Source organism: Chionomys nivalis, chromosome 1 (genome assembly GCF_950005125.1).
Source record: "Chionomys nivalis chromosome 1, mChiNiv1.1, whole genome shotgun sequence".
Taxonomy (NCBI): domain Eukaryota; kingdom Metazoa; phylum Chordata; class Mammalia; order Rodentia; family Cricetidae; genus Chionomys; species Chionomys nivalis.
This window is the reverse complement of record NC_080086.1, coordinates 179,117,468-179,129,200: the sequence shown is the minus strand read 5'-3', so window position 1 is coordinate 179,129,200 and position 11,733 is coordinate 179,117,468.

Sequence of the window (11,733 nt, the reverse complement as noted above, 5' to 3'; positions counted from 1 at the left end):
AAGGAGAAAGCTTTCAAAAAAGATTTGTATCACGCCAGTGGGAAAGGTCTCGAATTTTACTTAATCTCATAGCTCTCAATAGGAAAGAGAAAATAGTGCTTCTTAAACCTTACGCTGTCTTCCAAACCAAAAACTCATTTTTATGTTTAAATTTATGGTTTATATGTATTTATTTTCCTTTGAAGATGGTTAATATCCATATACCTTGACTTTGAGACAGAATATGGAAACATATGTTTCATAATTTAGGTTACAACATATACATAATAATCTAGTTTGAATGTCATGAAAGAATTTACAGTTATATCGTCACTTTTCCAAAATGCATGACCACATGATCAAGTGCAGTACTGCTTGTTCCTAAAGCAGTTAAAATGAAGCTTATGAAATGCAGAGGGCAAATCAAGATGAAGAAACCTATAGTGGTCTACTGTCTTTAGCTCTTTTTTTATTCTTCCTTTCTTTATCTTTCTTTATCTCTGAAGACAATTTTGAAAAATCAGCATCCTTCTCCACTATATAGTATCCTCATGGGAAAATGTCTATAATTGTGACATCTACTCTCCCCTCTCCTCCCACTATTTATTTTTTAATGGCATAATCATAATCCTGTAGGTAGAGTTTTCCTGTCCTGGAAGTGCTACCAAGTAACCACTCAGAAACTTATTATTAATTGTAAATGCTTGACCTATCAGCCAAGCTCAGGTTTGTTACTAACTAACTCTTACATTTAAATTAATCCATATATCTTATCTACGCTTTTTGCACGACTTGGTACCTTTTCTCAGTACGGTATGCCCATCTTGCTTCTCTCTGCATCTGCTGGTGACTCCTGATTCTGTCCTTCTCCTTCCCAACAATCTCAGTTTGGCTCTCCTGCTTAAACTAACTCAGCTATTGTTCAGTCAACTTCTTTATTAGAACAGTCACAGTGACATATAATCACACAGTACATAGGAATATTACATGTGATCCAGTCTGTAGACCCACCCGGTCTTCATCAGTCACCTGCCTCTAATCTTGTGACTTGCTTTCTCTCTTATTGGTCATGTTTTCTCTCTCACTCTTCTATTCCCATTGCTCTTGGATCTGATGTATTCATCAGCGTAAAACGCATGCTCCATTGGATGAACACCCACCCTCCACGTCTTCACTTACTCTGCTTCATCTCCATGAGATTGAGGGCCTATCCCTGCTGTCTTTTTCTATTTTATTCAAATGTATTGTTTTGTACCATGGTCCCATTTACTGAAATCTCTTAAATTAAAAAGTGACCAGAGGAACCTAAATCAAACTTTCTTGTCTTTTTCCCTCTTCTCTGTGTTTGAGAGAACAACCATGCTTGTTTGCTTTTTGAATTTTTTCTTTGCTTGTTCCTTCTAATTGACCCTCTATAAGGTTATTATGATCCTACTAGAGGGATTTCTATGTCCTTGGCAGAACTCCCCACTTCCTGATACATTGCATTTTTCTGACCCCACTGAAAAACCCATTCACAACCTCTACAAAAAGTCCAATTTCAGAAAGTGTAAAGGCAGAGTCCTTTTCGTATATTATCCATGTTTCTAGACACTTCTTTTTGCTCCACTTCTAAAAATCTCTGGACAGCCTTAAGATTTTTATTTCCCTCCATACTTTTTTCCTTCTATCTTAATTTAGTCTATCAGTTTCAGTGACGTTGTTGTGTGTACTTTAGGTACAATAACATTAGTCTGATTCAGTGAAAGTCTATTGTACTTGTTAGAAATTGTTCTTAATATTACAGAAAAAAAATAGCTGGTTGTCTATGGCCTCAGGGTTTTCCAAGTAGCAAGGAAACCAAAACAACTTTAAACATGTGTACGGTGTATACGAGAGAGAAACAGAGAAAAAGCTCATTGTTTGATTACACAAACATACTTACCTTGATTGAAGGCTATATCATGTCCACATGTAAAACATCACATATAAATACATAAAATTTAATCAGTTTTAAAAATCAGCTTTCAAAGCAAAGCAATAGAAAAACTTGAACTACCAGGAACTCCTGTTTATGCATAGGGCTGCTTGGAGCCAACTTTATTTGCCCTGAAAAGAATACATTCAGAAAACTGTACTGTTGTATTGATGTAGCACAGTATTCATTCCTTACTCTGGGAAGAAGTGAAAATTGCAGATAAAAGTAGTCACCCTTTCCCAGAACCCATGACTTCAGAGAACAAGACATTTGAGAACAGGTGGAAAATTATTAGGAGCTAAATGTATCTCATACGGACACAGAAACCAACACACATATTTTGTGAGTTTGACATTATTACAATTGTTCCGATTGACTGATAAAATTTCAGTTCTGCTTTTGTGAGGGGAGACCACTACAGAACAAACTACAGCCACTTTAATTTGCTTAAGCCTCAGCACTTTCTAGGTTATGCAAAGCCAGATAATTGTAGGCAAACCAGGATGAACAGGTAGCTTTGTCATGGGCTCCTCATGAGGTATCAAGGTAGGTCAGTAGTTCTGACCTAAGTTCTTTTCCGTGGTCTACAGATTCAACTATCTTCAGCAGTCCAGGCAGGTAACAGAAAACAAGACCATAGGAAAATCTATGGAAAGTATAGATCCAGTCTATGAGTTTACAAGGACCTTTGCAAAATACCATAAACTGTATTGCTTGAAAAATATATACTCATTGTCTCATGGTTCTGGAGACTAGATAGACACAAATCAAGATGTCTGTAGGTTTGCATTCTTCTGAGAGCTTAGAGCAGAGAGTCTGTTTCCAGTCGTCCCCTATCTTGCAGATGGTTATCTCCCCCCTCCATTTTCTATGTATCTTTTTTATATACTTATCTCTGTGTTCAATTTATCTTTTTATGAAACAATAGGCTTAGGTGTGAGTCTAAGAACATCAATTTAATTTGATTATCTCTGTAAGACAATATTGTCAAATCAGATCACATTCTAGGACATTGCGAGTTGGGACTTCAAAAGAATTTCGGAAGTGTCTGATTCAAAAAGCCTGCCATTCATCTTGAACAATATCTAAATGTGTTGACAAACAATATTCTGTACCTTTCTTTTGAGTAATCTACTGTGAAGGAAGTCAGATTTCCTCACAGTAATGGCAAAAGCAAGATGCCTTCATAGATCACCTTAATACTGTATTAAACCCTAAAAACAGTCAATGAACTATTGCATAAACCTAATCTTTACCTGGGACACACTAATTGTAAGCTTAGGAATCTAGGTTTCCTTTAGGGATGACTTCAGTATTCTGGGATCTGGGCATACCATATGCTTTATCACTCTGGTGGGCAAGGTTGTATTTGCCAAGGAAGATGAGTTGTTTCCAATAGCAACAGTAAAAATACTTGGGAGTATTAATTGTAGAAGAAACGTCTGTATCATGTATGGAGAAAATATGGAACTCGTTTGTCGTTTTCGTAATTGCTCTTCCTGCTCCTAGTACTAGAAGCAGTAATAGATCTTATGTTATTTTTGCATTTCTGTTTAGCACGTCACTATAAATTTAGAAGATTATAATACTGTTTATTAATTAGCCCATAGTTCTACATGTTCAGAGACTGGGCACAACATTCCATAGAGTCTCTGTTCAGAGTCGTATGAGGCCTAAAATCAAGATGCTGAACAGGGTAGGATTTTTTTTAAACCTGAGGGCTCTGAAGAAAAATATAAATTTAACTTCATGCAGGTTATTGGTATAACTAAGAGTGTTGGAGCTGTAGGACAGAGTTTATGGATTTCTTCCTTGCTTTTGGTCAGATGATCTCTTTTATTCCTTAACCTCCCCATTTTGCGCTGTGGTCCTCAACTTCAAGCTAAAAATAAAATGGTGTGTCAGATCTTTCTCAAGCTTCAAACTCTGACTTTTTTCCTGCTTTTTCTGATACTATTAAAGAGACAGAGTGAATAACTCTAATGTGTACCTGGATGACCCAGAATGATCTCTTTGTCTTAAGGTCAACCAATTAATAACATAAGGTCAACTAATTAGCAACCTTAATCACACTGTAATGTCCACTTTGCTATGTAGTATGATATATTAATAGACATAGTATTTCATCATACCCATAGTTCATCCTGGATGTAAGGTAGGAAATCTCAAAAGGCAAATTTTAGAATCTACATGCTACAGTCCTTTTGGAATAGGCATATTTATTAAATTATTAGATAATCTTAGGACACATAGGCAGGGGAACTTGTCAATATGGATAGGTAGTCACTTGAACGATTAGTTTCAATATTAATCAAAGGAAACACTTGAGCCTGGGAAGAGTGCTCAGTGGGCAAGAACTCTTGCAGCACAAGTAGAAAGATTTGAGTTCAAATCCCTAGATTCCATTTTAAAGTTGTGATCACACATGCACCTAGATCCCATATGCTGTGAGAGCTGGAGACAGATATGAAGCTCGTTGGGGGCTTTTTTTTTCTATATATTTTTTTCTTTTATTTTTATTCTTTTTTAATTAAAATTTCCACCTGCTCTCCGTTTCCCATTTCCCTCCCCCTCCTCCCACATATTGCCCCCCCACTCCCCTCCCCCTATCCCCACTCCTCTTCTCCTCCCCCCACTCCATTCCCCCTCCCTCTAGGTACTGAAGAGCAGTCCAAATTCCCTGCCCTGCGGGAAGACCAAGGTCCTCCCACTTCTATCTAGGTCCAGGAAGGTGAGCATCCAAACAGGCTAAGCTCCCACAAAGCCAGTTCATGTATTAGGATCGAAACCTAGTGCCATTGTCCTTGGCTTCTCATCAGCCTTCATTGTCTGCCATGTTCAGAGAGTCCAGTTTCAACCCATGCTTATTCAGTCCCAGGCCAGCTAGCATTGGTGGGCTCCCAATAGATCAGTTCCACTGTCACAGTGGGTGGGTGCACCCCTCGTGGTCCTGACTTCCTTGCTCATGTTCTCCCTCCTTCTGCTCCTCATTTGGACCTTAAGAGCTCAGTCTGTTGCTCCAAATTGGGTCTCTGGCTCTGTCTCGATCCATCACCAGATGAAGGTTCTAAGGTGATATGCAAGATATTCATCAGTATAGGATAGGGTCATTTCAGGTTCCCTCTCCTCAGTTGCCCAAGGTACCAGCTGGGGACATCTCCCTGGACACCTGTGAGCCCCTCTAGAGTCAAGTCTCTTGCCAACCCTAAGATGGCTCCCTTAGTTAGGATATATACTTAGCTGCTCCTGTATCCACCCTTCCTATATCCCAACCATCCCATTCCCCCAAGCTCCTCCCATCCTCCCCTTCTCACGTTTCTCACCCCATTTCCCCTTAGCCCCATGCCACCTCACCCGCAAGTTCCCAGTTTTTGCCCGGCAATCTTGCCTACTTCTCCTATCCAGGCGAATGACTATACGTTTTTCTTTGGGTTCACTTTCTTATTGAGCTTCTCTAGGATCACAAATTATATGCTCAATGTCCTTTATTTATGGCTAGAAACCAATTATGAGTGAGTACATCCCATGTTCCTCTTTTTGGGTCTGGGATACCTCACTCAGGATAGTGTTTTCTATTTCCATCCATTTGCATGCAAAATTTGAGAAGTCATTGTTTTTTACCGCTGAGTAGTACTCTAATGTGTATATATTCTACACTTTCTTCATCCATTACTCCATTGAAGGGCATCTAGGTTGTTTCCAGGTTTTGGCTATTACAAACAATGCTGCTATGAACATAGTTGAACCGATACTTTTGTCATATGATAGGGCATCTCTTGGGTATATTCCCAAGAGTGGTATTACTGGATCTTGGGGTAGGTTGCTCCCAAATTTCCTGAGAAATCGCCACACTGATTTCCAAAGTGGTTGCACACTTTTGCATTCCCACCAGCAATGGATGAGTGTACCCCTTACTCCACAACCTCTCCAGCAAAGGCTATCATTGGTGTTTTTGATTTTAGCCATTCTGACAGGTATAAGATGGTATCTCAAAGTTGTTTTAATTTGCATTTCCCTTATCGCTAAGGAGGTTGAGCATGACTTAAGTGTCTTTTGGCCATTTGAATTTCTTCTGTTGAGAATTCTCTGTTCAGTTCAGTGCCCCATTTTTTAATTGTGTTAATTAGCATTTTAAAGTCTAGTTTCTTGAGTTCTTTATATATTTTGGAGATCAGACCTTTGTCTGTTGCAGGGTTGGTGAAGATCTTCTCCCAGTCAGTGGGTTGCCTTTTTGTCTTAGTGACAGTGTCCTTTGCTTTACAGAAGCTTCTCAGTTTCAGGAGGTCCCATTTATTCAATGTTGTCCTTAATGTCTGTGCTGCTGGGGATATACGTGGGAAGTGATCTTCTGTATCTGGGGGCTTTTTATTTGTCAGCTTAGCTCCAGGTTCAGTGAGAAACCTTGTCAGAAGGAAGTAAAATGGAGAGTGATAGAACAGGATATTTTCTCTGTTTTTTTTTTCATGTTCATGGGCATACACCTCTGCATGCACACATGCATATGTACACACACACACACCAAAATATGTTACTTTAATTTGTAAACATTATAGAAAATATTTGATCACAGCTCTTAAAGATAGTAGAGAAGGAGTAATGGGAAAAGCATCAGATGGAGAAGTAACCTCTTACCATTGTCCAGCACTTTTTCTTCTCAGTACAAGTCACTGGAGAGATAAATGCATGCAATTTCATGGCCAGAGTCACATTCTAAAAGGAAACAAGCTGGAGTTAAACAGGTATTCCTCCCCTCAAAAGCCATGGGCTCTACAACCGTAGAGGCTCTGGACTCCAAATAATATGCACTTTCTAAGATTGACACCAAAAACCTCATTGGAGTCTTGTTCCACATTCAGAAGCTTTGTTTCCCTGTGTCCTTGGGCAAGTAGAAGACAAAAAGAGCCATTACCTTTTCAGAGATAATTTTCTCCACTCAAGGTTAGCAGGAGGAAATAGTGCTGCTCTTTAGAGGAGAGATGGGTAAAAATCATTGTGGGATGCAGTTGATTCATGTAGATACTTCTTGCCGAATGAATGCGCAACTAGAACAATGCTCAAAAATATATAGTGACTGGTGGATCAGACCTGTCAGAATTGAGGGCATAAGTTACAAACCTAGGTAAGTCAGAAAGAACTACAGTGATGATGGGTGAGGGTAAAAGTAATTTGTTAAGGCTCAGTGATCAGTGACAGTAAAATAAATACCAAGGAATTCAAAACAACCAATTGGCACTCATTGTTTCCAGTTTAATAGGACAGCTGTGCCACCTTGTGACAATATTTATGTCTTGGGAACTAACCACTATACCAACAAAATTCAAAGTTGTGTTAACCATAGGAAAACTTTTGCTATAGGATTATTAGGGAAAAAAGTGAAAAGGATCACTTTTATTTTCACCCAATAACCTCTGGTCCCAGGAACCATGGCTAATAGAAAATTGTTGTCATATATAAGTTTCCAATTGAGAACATACAACCCACTTGGAAGATAGCAATCATCTCCACAGTATATTGTCACCCAGCTGGCATTGCAATTCAATCCTCATAAAGTCATTATTTCCATATTACATATAGTAGATTCTACTAGAATAAGCCCACTAGGGAATTGTTCTTTGAACTGAGTTCCTTATTCGGAAGCAATGCAGATGGGAATAGCTTAATGATGGATGTTTTTTTTCTATAAAGCCAATGATAGTGATTTAGTCAAAAGAATTGCATGCAGGAAATAAAATGCATGGATAAAATGTTTTTGCTAAGAGAATAAAAAGGTTCCTTTACTCAGAGAAGTATTAACTTTTGCTGTTCGAAAACTGAACACTTAAAAGAAAGATATACCTGGCGAGTAGAAGGCCATGATACTAAATAAAACCAAAAGTATTCTCTATATTAACATAATCCACTGTGTAGGGGCACATGGCCACCAATGGGGCAGATATAAAGAGGTGACTGACACCTACAGAGTATCATGTACTACAGAGTTCATGTGATCATGAGTCCTCTTCTGCTGAGATTACTCAACAATGAGGATTTGTGTATGTCATAATTATACTCAATTTCTGTATCTTTTCTGAGAGGTCACATATCTCATCCATACTCCTTCTTGTCATCAGTTTTCTAGGTGTGTACCTTGTACGTTTTTGACATGTAGCCAAAACATTATCATTGCCCATGAGTCAGTGTAGACCCATATTGGGATCATGTTTTCCCCAACAAAATGAGAATCAGGTGCAGTGTTCTACGTTCTGCCTATTGGGAGGGTATGGTGGTTTGAATAAGAATGGCCCCCATAGGCTGATATATTGAAATGTTTAGTCACCAGGGAGAGGAACTTTCAGGAAGGTTTAGGAAGTACCGTCTTGTTGGAGGAACTATGTCACTGGAGGTGGGCTTTGGGTTTTCAAAAATGCATGCAACAGTCTCTCTCTCCCTCCCTCCCTCTCTCACTCTCTCCCTCCCTCCTACCCTCCCTCCCTCCCTCCCTTTCGTCCTCCCCTCTCTGTGCTTGTGGACCAGGATGTAGCTCTTGGCTACATTCCAGAACTATGCCTATTCACTGCCATGTTCCCTGCCATGGTGATAACGAGCAAAACCTCTGGAATGGTAAATAAGCCCCTAATTAAATGTTTTCTTTTGCAAGAGTTGCCTTGGTCATGGTTTTCATTGCATTTGAACACTAAGACGAAGGGTATCTTATGTGACCATCCATCATGGTCACCCCTGATATAGGGACATTGTAGTGTAAATACTAATATTCTGACAGTGACAAAATATTGAGTAGAATAATTTTACTATTTCCTTTTTCAATTTTCGTTAGTTGGTCAATGTGACTTTCTCATAATATTATTGATGTAATTCTACTCTAGACACAAAACTTTGCCATTTGAACTATTAGGGGTGACTCAACAATAAAAATACAACAAAACAAAACACGTTAGAAATGACAGATGGAGAACAGAAAACAACAATCCCCAGTGATCTACACTAGCTAGTAAACAAACACCATTTAGACACAACCATACTTGTAAGCAAGCACCAGCCCCATAGTGCTCCTGCACTTGATGCCTAAGGACCAAAAGCAAACTAATAGCTCTCTCCATTCAAATATCATGAGCAAGAGAGAGTGAGAAGTGAATTCTTTTATAGCTTACCAGTGTAAGAGGTGGACATGAGGTCTCTAGAGAATACCATACAATCCAAAATATCTTAGCAGGGCAAACATTTATGCTCCAGAAGGATGTATCCCCATGCCAAATTAAGCAGGCAAGCCCATATGGTGGGGTCCATTCATATCCCTAGTGTAAAGGGGTCTTGTGCCTCTGAGTGCTCTGAGCTCAACCTCATGTTCTTGCAGGACTGGCTGATTTACAGTGACAGAGTTGATAAGCAGAATGCAAGTTTGAACACCAAATATAACCTTGAGCACATGTTTTGATTTCAAGAAGTGCCGACCTTGCTTGTTCACTTGTTTATCATTTTTAATGCAGCTTTGTTTTATTTAAACCCTTGATAGAAAATAGTGTGTGTGTGTGTGTGTGTGTGTATACTTACATTCCCCATACCACGGTACTGTTGGGGACAGAGGATGGGAATGAAAGCACAAATGGCAGCGATCTGTCAATAGTCAGTTATTTTTCTTTCAAAAGTAAAATACAAAATTCACCATTACCACCACCTGAAAGATCCTTCCTGAGAACGGGACCAGAATGTGGAGGTTAAAGGCTAGGGCAGGGAAGGTGTGGGAGGACAGGCAGGAAGAGATGACAAGGAGCCAGATACCTGAATGGTTGGGAAAAGATGCCGACAAGATGGAATAGCTGAACACCTGCAGTGGAAGCCGAGACTGTAGCTTTGCTCACAGCTACACCCCATGATTCAGCTGATTTCTCATGCCCAGCTTTTTTAAAGGGTCTCTCTACATAGCCCGGGCTATCCTGGAACTCACTCTGTAGATCAGGCTGGCTGCAAACTCACAGAGATCCACCTGCCTCTGCCTCCTGAGTATAGGGAGGGAAGGCATGCACCATCACGTCTGGCTTCAACATTAGTTTTTAAAAACAAGTTTTCGGGGCTGGAGAGATGGCTCAGAAGTTAAGAACACTGACTGCTCTTCCAGAGGTCTTGAGTTCAATTCCCAGCAACCACATGATGGCTCACAACCATCTGTACTGGGGTCTGGTGCCCTCTTCTGGCCTGCAGGCATGGAGGCTGAACACTGTGTACATAATAAATAAATAAATAAATAAATAAATAAATAAATAAATAAACCAAGTTTTTGTATTTAAAAAATACTATTATAAAATTCAACAAAACTATGGTGTTCAGTAAGATTCATTTAAATATGAACTTGTTCTGCCCTGAAATTAATAAATTTTTATATAACGATACAGTTTGAGTAATTGGAATCATGTTGCCTTGTTTTAGTAGGTATTAACCCCTTCGTTTTTATATCGGAATGGGATCTATGTGAATTTCTGGGTAGTATCCTACTTTCTGTCTGTCACAAGTTACATTTTTTTCTGGGATATTAAAAGTAATAAAGTAATTTTTTATCATTTCTAATATCCTTATAAATGCAACATAAAACACTTAAAATAGATTTCACAAGATTCTCATAGCTCAGGAACTCAGGTTAGATGATCTGGGAGCATCCTATAAAGAGGTCCAGCTTTGGGAAACACCAGGCAGGCCTCCTTCTGTTCCCAATACCTTGAATTGTTGCTATGAAATATCAGAAAAGAACTTTCTTGGAGATCGAATGTACTTAGATCGAATGAGCTGGGCAAATGCAACATCTGGCTTGAACTTCTGCTTTTCTGAAATTTTACCAGAGGGATTTTTATAATGACTCCGTTTAACCTCACTGTCATTTGTCAGTGCCAGCCTCTTCTGTGGGAGTCTCAAGCTCACTTTCTGTGGCTGGCTGGTCATTAAGCAGCGCTAAGTATGGGAATATCTTCCTAGGCTTTAGTGTCGGTTAAGCTCTCCAAGACATCAAGCTTAAATACTGCTCTTAATTGCTCGGATTCCCATCTGCTTGCCTGTAAGATTTGCCCAGATCAGTTCAGTCCCATGTATAGTTTTTAAAAGAACCATCTCAAACATGTTGTCATTTCAAAATATCTCTGCAGCATAATGCCGTGCTCTTGTGGGGCAGACAGCTGTGAAGAAACCTGGATGTTACAAACCCAAGAGGTTTGCATTTAATCTACTATGCAATCGAACAGCAAGGTGCCTTACATGCTGTAGTAATGAAATAATACCTAATACAATTTTACCTTTTCTATGGCATCCTTGGATTTTTAAAAATGACTGGTGCTTTTTGCCTATGAGCATCTACTCTCTATCCTATAGTAAGGGAGTATTTTGACAAAGCATGTGACATCCAGCCCCTCTAATTTGAGTCCTCACCAAGTAACAACATTCTTTAAATGGAGAGGAATGTCTTTGGGACTTCCCCCTCCTTGCTATACGTAGACAGGCCGCTATTGAATGTTAACCTATACCTACATCAGCATGTGAGAAGAGCAACAAGAGAAATACAAACCTTGGACCACCTGGACTGTTATAGGAGAGAGAAATAAACACTATCACACTTGTATAATTTGCATCTGGAATGCCCTTCAGAGACCCACATGTCAAAGGCTTGGTTGCCAGCATAATACCTTGGCAGGTGTAGCACGGTGGGCTCTTCTTTGGTCACACTGCATTCTTGAGAGAGGATAGTCCAACTCTAGCCAATAATCCTTTTTTTTTCTTTTCTCCTGTCCATTAGTTGAAGATTTTACTTTACAAAGCAG